General features: G+C 37.5%; 1 pseudogene; it reads left to right on the top strand.

Moving 5' to 3' along the window:
- The first annotated feature begins 2,911 nt into the window (after positions 1–2,911).
- On the top strand, positions 2,912–7,142 carry LOC146609970 (uncharacterized; annotated as a pseudogene).
- Positions 7,143–8,167: the final 1,025 nt, after the last annotated feature.

Below are 8,167 nucleotides of genomic sequence, written 5' to 3'. Positions count from 1 at the left end.
AGCACTTAAGCAAGCTGAGCAAAATCAGGACATCCACAACAAGGAATTTAGATTTCATATTCCACGCTGAACAGCCCTATTAAGTAGTCAGGCTCAAGCAGACAGCATGCGCTAGTCAATATGTGCACACATTCTGGTACTCATTTTTGGACAGCATCTTTGTCTCTTTGAGATAAATTTAAAGATATGTTAGGAAAAAGCACAGTGATGGGTGATGAAATATACTAAATGTAAAGGGTATGTCCTGTAAACCCCCCTTTTTTTTTTAACAGAGTGAAGCCAAATGTCACTCCAAGCAACAGCAACCCCACTAATGCATGAAGAGATGGATATTGTCAAGTCTCCTCTCATAGCTCTCATGAAAGATGACGTGAAAGAGGTGACCGAGGATTATAGTGGCAGTGCAGTCAGCAGGATAACAATTCAAATGGACAAGAGTTGTTGTTTTTTTGTTTTGGAGCCCTAAGGCATGGCTGCCAGGCTTGTGTAGTTTGTTACACTCAGATTCAACTGAAACTGACAATCATGTATTTGTACAGAAGTGTGTGCACAGTGCTACAAAGTCCTTATGACAATGGTATCAGAACTTATAATATCTAATATAGTGCTATAACAATTTTCAGATTGTATCCATCCATCCATTTTATTCTGCTTATCCCGTTGCAGGGGTAAGTTGCAGGGCCTTTCTCCGTATAATCCTATCCCAGCTGTTACTATATAGGGTGAAAGACAGACAACATTTACACCTCTGGCCAGTAGGGCTAAACTGCTATACCACATGTCCCACAATAAAACTGGTATGAATTGTTACATGATATAAAAGTATCATGTTGTGGATATCAACACCATGTGCTTCACTTAACAAAGAGATCGGCCCAGGCATGTCTGCTATCGAGAGCTGAGGCTCCAATAATGATATAGCACCTAAAAAATTGAGTTACTTTCTCAACTACCACACAAAGCACAATACTTTGCAATATATGCAAGGAAACTGTTCCTACTAAAGGTGTGAACTACAAACTTGTTTCACTACACAGCAAAAATGCCAGTGTTGATTTTTCAGTGTTAGTAGATTTCAACAGAGTTCCGAGTTAGTTCAACACTTAATCGAGTTAAAATAACACATCGGGAGTTGATTCCTGAAAAGTGTAAGTGTGGATTTTAGTCGTTACTGCATTTTAACACTGTGGGTGTTAAATTAGACCACACCTTCATTTCCTGTGGAGCTTCGCATTTCAGAATCTTCGGTCGCCATTTTTTCTTGCTGCTGCGGTAAGTTTTATTCGGTCAAATATTAAGTTTTAGATTGATGTTAGAACAAGTAACATGATAACTAGTAAAAACAATAGTATTTGTATCAAAATACATTATCTTTAAGTGTCATATTTGAATTTTAACTGTTTTTTGTTAAGCTGGGCTACTGCTAGCTAAAACTGCAAAGTACCAGTTACTTTCCTAGCATTCATTTAGCATAATCTGGCTGTTGGCAGACTATAACGAATATTACTTGTTAATATATGTCACAGTTTTTACTAAACGCCTTTTATTTATTTTCAAATTAAACTTGCTAAATCCTTAGTTCAGGGGTCTCAAACCCGCGGCCCCGTGTGGGACTCCCCCCTCCCGGTTTGAGTGCGAGGGAGGGAGAAAGTATGAGTTGCTACCCGCGAGAAACGGAAGATGAAAGCATGTAGATATAATAACCACTGCAGCCAAAAAGACTGGCTGACGAGCCCAGTTGTAAGTAAGCTGTTTATACTCGAGTGTACACTGTGTTCGCTGACAGTAAAGCTAGTTAGCGGCCACGAGCCCGACGCGGGACCCGACGTATTAGCCAGGTTTTTTTTTTTTTTTTTTTTTTTAACCACGGTTCAGAGCCGCGGAGCTAGGCTGCGGTTAGTTTGGAGTGAGAAAAATGCGTTCAAGTTTGCGGTTTTGCCTTCTTATACAATATTTGAAATTTTAAAAACTAACGAGGAACTGCATTTTGGGAAATATTTGTGGGTGGTTTCTTTGTATTTTTTTTTTGTACTACTTGAACACTAAAGTGGCCCTCCAATGAGATGGCAGTGGCCCATAGCTCATTGAAGTTTGAGACACTGGCTTAGGTGAACTAGGATGCTTAAGGCTACCCTGAGAGTATGTATAGATGGAAAGATTTTTACACTAGAGTATGCCCCCTACATCTTGTTAATTATGGTAATTTCATATGTTATGCATTTCTGTGACAATAAGGCATTTTTCTTTTTTTAGATTGTTTTTTTTTCATGGTAAAATAAGCATTTTTCTGCCTCTTTATATTAGGGTTTGTTAGAGTGCAGGGAGAGTTTTTATGGCTTAAAGTATATAAAAATAATAAAAAAGAAATATGGTTTCTACTAACCCCCGCGATTATCAAGAGACTACTGTATTGCAGTGCAGTTATGCAGTTTTGTTCTACTCTTGGAAGGTGGCGATATGCTGGTTCCTGTCGAGTTTAAGGGAATGAGCAAATGGGTCAGGGTACCAAAGACAGACGATGCCTACAATTACTCCGAATTTTTGCAAGGAGGTAATTTGAGTGTAGTGATTAAAAGTAACTAAGTAAATTTATTCATATACTATTCATGTAAGTATTGTTTTGATTTACTTGTACTTTACTCAAAGCCTTCACTGCAGACCAAGGGCAAATACTGTAAGTTTACTTCACTACATTGATTGCTAATTTAAATGAATAATTCTTTTAGTAATTGAATGAATAAAGAATTTATAAATATTGTCAAAGTAAAACTGTGATTCACGGATTTATGAATTATAAATTCATATAGAACTTTATTGATTGTTTCTTTTTTAGTGCTGGTGAAATTCAGTTTGCCAGGTTCTACCAATTTGGTCCTGATGGATTCTGCGGGAGTGGAAGTGGATTCGGACATATTTGATGAACTTTTGAAGTCATCTCAGGTGTCTTTCAGTGTCTTCACTGAAGAATGCAGTGGTAAGAAGTTTAAGCCGTATGTTTCATTTAAAAATGCGTTGTTAAATTTACTAATTTATAGTTGGTGTAATCATGTTTAAATCTATGAGGCTGTCTGTATTGTTAGACAACAGTGTTGCAGGGTCTTCTTCAGATCACACATCTTCATTAGAGTTGTCACCGTCACCTGCATCAGGAGGATCATCATCAGGTTCAGACACAACAATAATACTCGAATCTACCAAAGCTCGGAAAAGACAGTTAATTGAAGGACCTCCTGACAGCAACACTGCAAGAAATGTAAGTAATCTTCAGGATATGATATGTTGTAACTTAAGATTGCCAATTACCTGTTCATTTGTACCAATACTCAATATCTTTAAAAATATTATTAAAAAAATTATAAAAACAAAACAATGGTCCCTCTCATGATTAAATAAGATGTAGTGATTAATGCAAAGGCTATAGCAGTTGATGCTGATAATTTTTATACCCACCTGGTAGGTGCTTTCTATGAATTTCTTGCAATTGTTATTTCAGATCATCAGAGCAGCCTTGTATTCAAAGCCAGATGGTGATCAAGTATTTAAGGAATATGAGAAAACAAACTGCCTCTCTGATACTACAAGAAGAAGGATGGTGAACATCCTTGTGGCAGACATGGTAGAGAGTCATGGGTAAGTGATGTAAACATTAAGAAAAATCTTTGTTTTGTTTTTTTTTTTTGTCTGCAATTTTAGTTGTTTACCATTATTGCACCACTTAAATAGATTCTTCTATATGTCATGAAGTCATTGTTAAGTTAAATCAAATCAATCATAGTTTTCATTAGTTGCTAACCCCATATTGATAATGTTTCAAAAGAAAGTCACAATTTGTTATGGAGTGATGTTATTTTTCATTGTCATTATTGTAGTTTCTGAATATAGTGCTTCTTAACAGGGATGGTTGACAACAGCAAAACATTAGGAAAATGTCTGCATCAAATTGTCATAGTCCATGTGGAGCATAATCCAAGTCTTCATTTTCATTATTCTTAAAGACCTGTCAGGTGTGTGATGTGGTCAGTCATGATTTACAGATGATAGGTAGTTTGGGTAGTTCAAATCATACACCTGGATACATGTTGTTCTTGTTGCTGACATTTTATAATTGAACTTGAATCTGTGTTGGGGTAAATAATTGATAGTTTTCGTGTTCTCTGTATCTGCCTTTTAGGAGGATCCCACCAGTAAGTGTCCGCATTATGTATGCACTTGGGATTACAACCTTGTTCCCAAACTTGAAGGACCCAGATTCAAAGAATGGTTATGTAAGTTATGATGTTATGATGCATACATGCTGTCAGTGTCATAGTCCTGGGTCTGTGACCCAGTTTTTATGCAATTAAGACTTTTTTGATTGTGGTTTACGTGATAAATGCCTACACCTGCAGATATGACAGTCAGTGGTCTGTGAAAGTATTTTGTTGTTGGCTTTTCTGATGGAGTGGTTAAAGAAATCATATGATAAGACTAATTCAGGTCAGTCTGTCATTCAGGCAGTTTATCAAGTTATTCCCTAATGGACCCAAAATAAATAAATGTAAAAAAATGTCATTGTGTAACAATTGATTTAAATAGACCTCTAATGCATGATGCCATATCTGGCTTTTTGACATGTAGCACTGAACAATCCCACCAGTCAGGAGTTTTCTTCACTTGCTACAAACAGAGTAGCGGGTAATCAATATTGAATAAATATCTCTCTTGCTCTTAATTCGGCAGGAACATTTCTATGATCACCAGAGTGGTTCTGGTTACCTGGCATGGAGATTGAAAACTGTGCAGCGCAACTCTACTGAAGAGATGAAGAAATCAAAGTCAGCTTTTCAAGACAGCCCCAAGACTCTTCGCAACTTCGCAACAAATGCGAGACAGTTGTCGGGTGATGAATGCAAGGAAGCTATGTCAGTGATGAGGCACTCGACTGATATGAAAGTTGTCAAAGAGAAAATGAAGGTGACATTTCAACATAGGCAAAAAGTGATTCAAGATCCAGCCACAGCTTCTTCTGTCCTGGACCTTTTCCCAAGATTTCTGGATACACCTGGCTTGGTAAGGCATAAACTGATTGACTGACAGCTGTGTGGTTCCTTTGTTTGTTTGCTCGTTAATGCGTTCTTTCTATTGTCACATTTTGTGTTTCAGATTGACCAAGACTTCACAATGCTGTTTGGGGAGGAAGTGTCTGGTAAATTCCTTGCAAAGTGGCCAACATTCTTCAAGCCAAGAATCATCAAAGATTGAAAAAATCTGTCTCAGAGTACAGAATTGGATGACCTGCTTGTCTCTGCACAGGGGGACTCTGATGAGGGTGGTAAGTTGGAGATGGTAGACTTCACATGTCTTTACAGCATTTTCACAATTCCCACAGCACAATATATTAGGTGGACCATACTATTAAATCAAAACATGTTTTGGCACCTTTACAACAAATTGGAATACAGCTGTCGATTTTATAAATTACGTTGAGTTTCTGTTCATTTCAGTATGGTATGAAAAGGAATTTACAAACAAACTTTAATGGCATTTAAAGTTTGACAAAAAAAAGTTACTTAATGTTAGTATTGTTATGACTCAATATTTACGTCACTTGGTGGCCAGAAGATTTTAAGTGTCTTGAAATGAATTTTCATACCATACTGAAGACATTGGAAAACTGCTTTATTTGAAAAATTATCAGTTATCCAAAACTGAATAACACTGACAAAATGACTGCTGTGGACCTTAAAATGACAGTAATTGCGATTATCCTAATTCCTATTCTGTAGTTTGGGACTGCGAGTTGGCTGCCATTCTTTTGCTGCTTCACTTGTTACCTCCAACATCTAAGGGAAGGAAGTCTTCAAAGATTAGCACATCAGATGCTGCTCACCACCTAATGAAATTCATGAAGGTATGATTTTTTAGAAATGTGTTAAAGTAGCTTTCTCTTTTGATGAGAAAAGATTATCAGATGTTTTAAGAGGGCAAGGAGTTCCACTGTGCAGCAGATATATCTATGCCAGATAGGCTTGGTGTTGCAACGCCGGCACATTATTGTTACCATTAAACCTAAAATTACACATTGGAACAAAAATAACTGTGGGCCCGAAGTAAAACATTTTAATATTTATATAATAATATAATTAATATATTTAATATTGTCTTAATTTTAGGCAGCACTGCCACTCAACATCCGATTACCAATTTTGTTTAATGTGAATCATTTGGTTTCTTTCACTCCCTCAGGTGGGAGGTAGCATGGAGACTTTTCTTAAGGCTGGCCCCACTCAGCCATTCCTCCTGTGTGTTGGAGAAAGAAAGAACATCATCCAGACTTTCTACATTGTCCTAGATCAAAAGGTCATTCCCTGTGTGACGCAGACGGGAGTTGCAGCTTTTGACGAGCTTTTCAAGGCACATTTTGTATTTGCCGTGTCCTATGACGAAGCATTGCACAACTTCTACACATTCATCCAGACCACCGTGTATGGCATTGATGTTGGCAGCGTGAAGGAGAGTCCTCGGGTCAGGGAAATCAGAGCAAGAATTCTTCACAGTACAGTCTAAAGACATCGACTATACAGTACTTTGACTGTTCTTGTGTTACTTTTGCAAGATACACCACACAAGTTGCTCAGTGTTATTTAGACATGTCAAGTTCCAGCAACGTTTTTACTTTTGAGCTTTGGACAGCCTAGATATTAATTTATCTTTTACAAGCAACACCTCTTCAAAGCACGTGGAGACTTTGTTGACTCAGAGGTCATCAGTAATTTTTATTTTGAGCCTGCACCTTATGATAGAACCTTTGTTTCACAGCCTGTAAATGTGGCTCATCTTGTGACAGGACATGTATAGGACTGTTATTTCTCAACTACAATCCTCAGGAGTTCTGAAAGTACTGTGCAGTGTTTAGTTGGTTCATTGGAGGAAAGTGTTAATGACATGCGTCATTGCACATGCAAAACAATCTGTTGTTGAATGTTTGTCATCAAGAGAAACCTCGGAAAAGTTGAATGTTTTGATCAGCTTGAAAACCCATTCTCATATCTTAACAGAATCTAAAAGGATGAGACATTTTGAGCAAAAATGGAAAATAGTTGAACCTGTAGAGCATGTTTTCCTGTGTGTGTTTTGATGTACTTAAAGCTGCTTGTGCATGCTCTAAGTAATATGGAGACCGAAGAAATGATCAATGGTCACTTAAATGAATTTGTTATTGAGGATAAACTGGATGCTGTTGCACTGATCTGTGTAGATAATGTGGTGTATTATAGACCTTACAATGGGCTATTTTCAAATGACACTAATGACAAAATGTAGATTGTCCAATATTCTAGTTTTGTATATATTTATGCGCTGTTTATTTGTGGTGTATCTGCTGTTTGAATACAGAGTATTTTGAACACTGTCCTGTTGTTTCTTTTAATGGGTAGAGTAGCTGTGAATACATTTTAATTAATTGTAGCAGTAGAGATATCAGAGATTAATGGGAGTTTATTGTAATCTGGCTAGTATTGATGATTTGCCTGACACTAGTGTTAGTGTTAGACAATCAACACTATTCAGTGTTAAATTTTTAAACACCAGGGCTAGTGTAAAGTACTACCAACACTATTTGGTGTTACTTTTTAACACTTAACACCAGTGTAGAATATTGTTGACACTGGTCAGTGTTAGTCAGTGTTAATCTTTAACTCTGTACAGTGTTAGAATAACACTAGGTCATTGTTAAAAATATAACACTTTGAAAAGTGTTAATTTAACACTCAAAAGAGTGGACACATATAGACACTTTTCTAGTGTTAAATTTAACACTCACGGTGTCAATTTAACACTGGCGATTTTGCTGTGTACTTGAGGCAAAAATACACTGCTGAGCTGGATGGTCTAGGCCCCCAAACAGACAATCGTTTCATGTGACTTATTGAAAAGGGTGTTCCAGATCTGGCCTAGTGGACAGAGCAGTGCCATCCAGCATTTGAGCAAGTTAAGAAGGCTGTCTGTGTGGAACCTCTGCTCCGCAGTCCACAATTTTATCCGTCTACTGATGCCTTGAGCAGAGGGCTGGGGGCTGTTTAGTCCTAGCAGGTAATTATGGTCTTGAGGCTGTCCAGCTGCCAGAACAGGAGAGGAGATAGAGCAGAGTTGCAAAAGAGTGTTGGGTAATCCGCTGGGTGGTCGACTC

The sequence above is a fragment of the Diplotaxodon limnothrissa genome, linkage group LG22 (assembly GCF_057381915.1).
Source record: "Diplotaxodon limnothrissa isolate DT_005_m linkage group LG22, D_limnothrissa_male_GT1.1, whole genome shotgun sequence".
Taxonomy (NCBI): domain Eukaryota; kingdom Metazoa; phylum Chordata; class Actinopteri; order Cichliformes; family Cichlidae; genus Diplotaxodon; species Diplotaxodon limnothrissa.
This window is presented reverse-complemented; position numbering and strand designations above follow the sequence as displayed.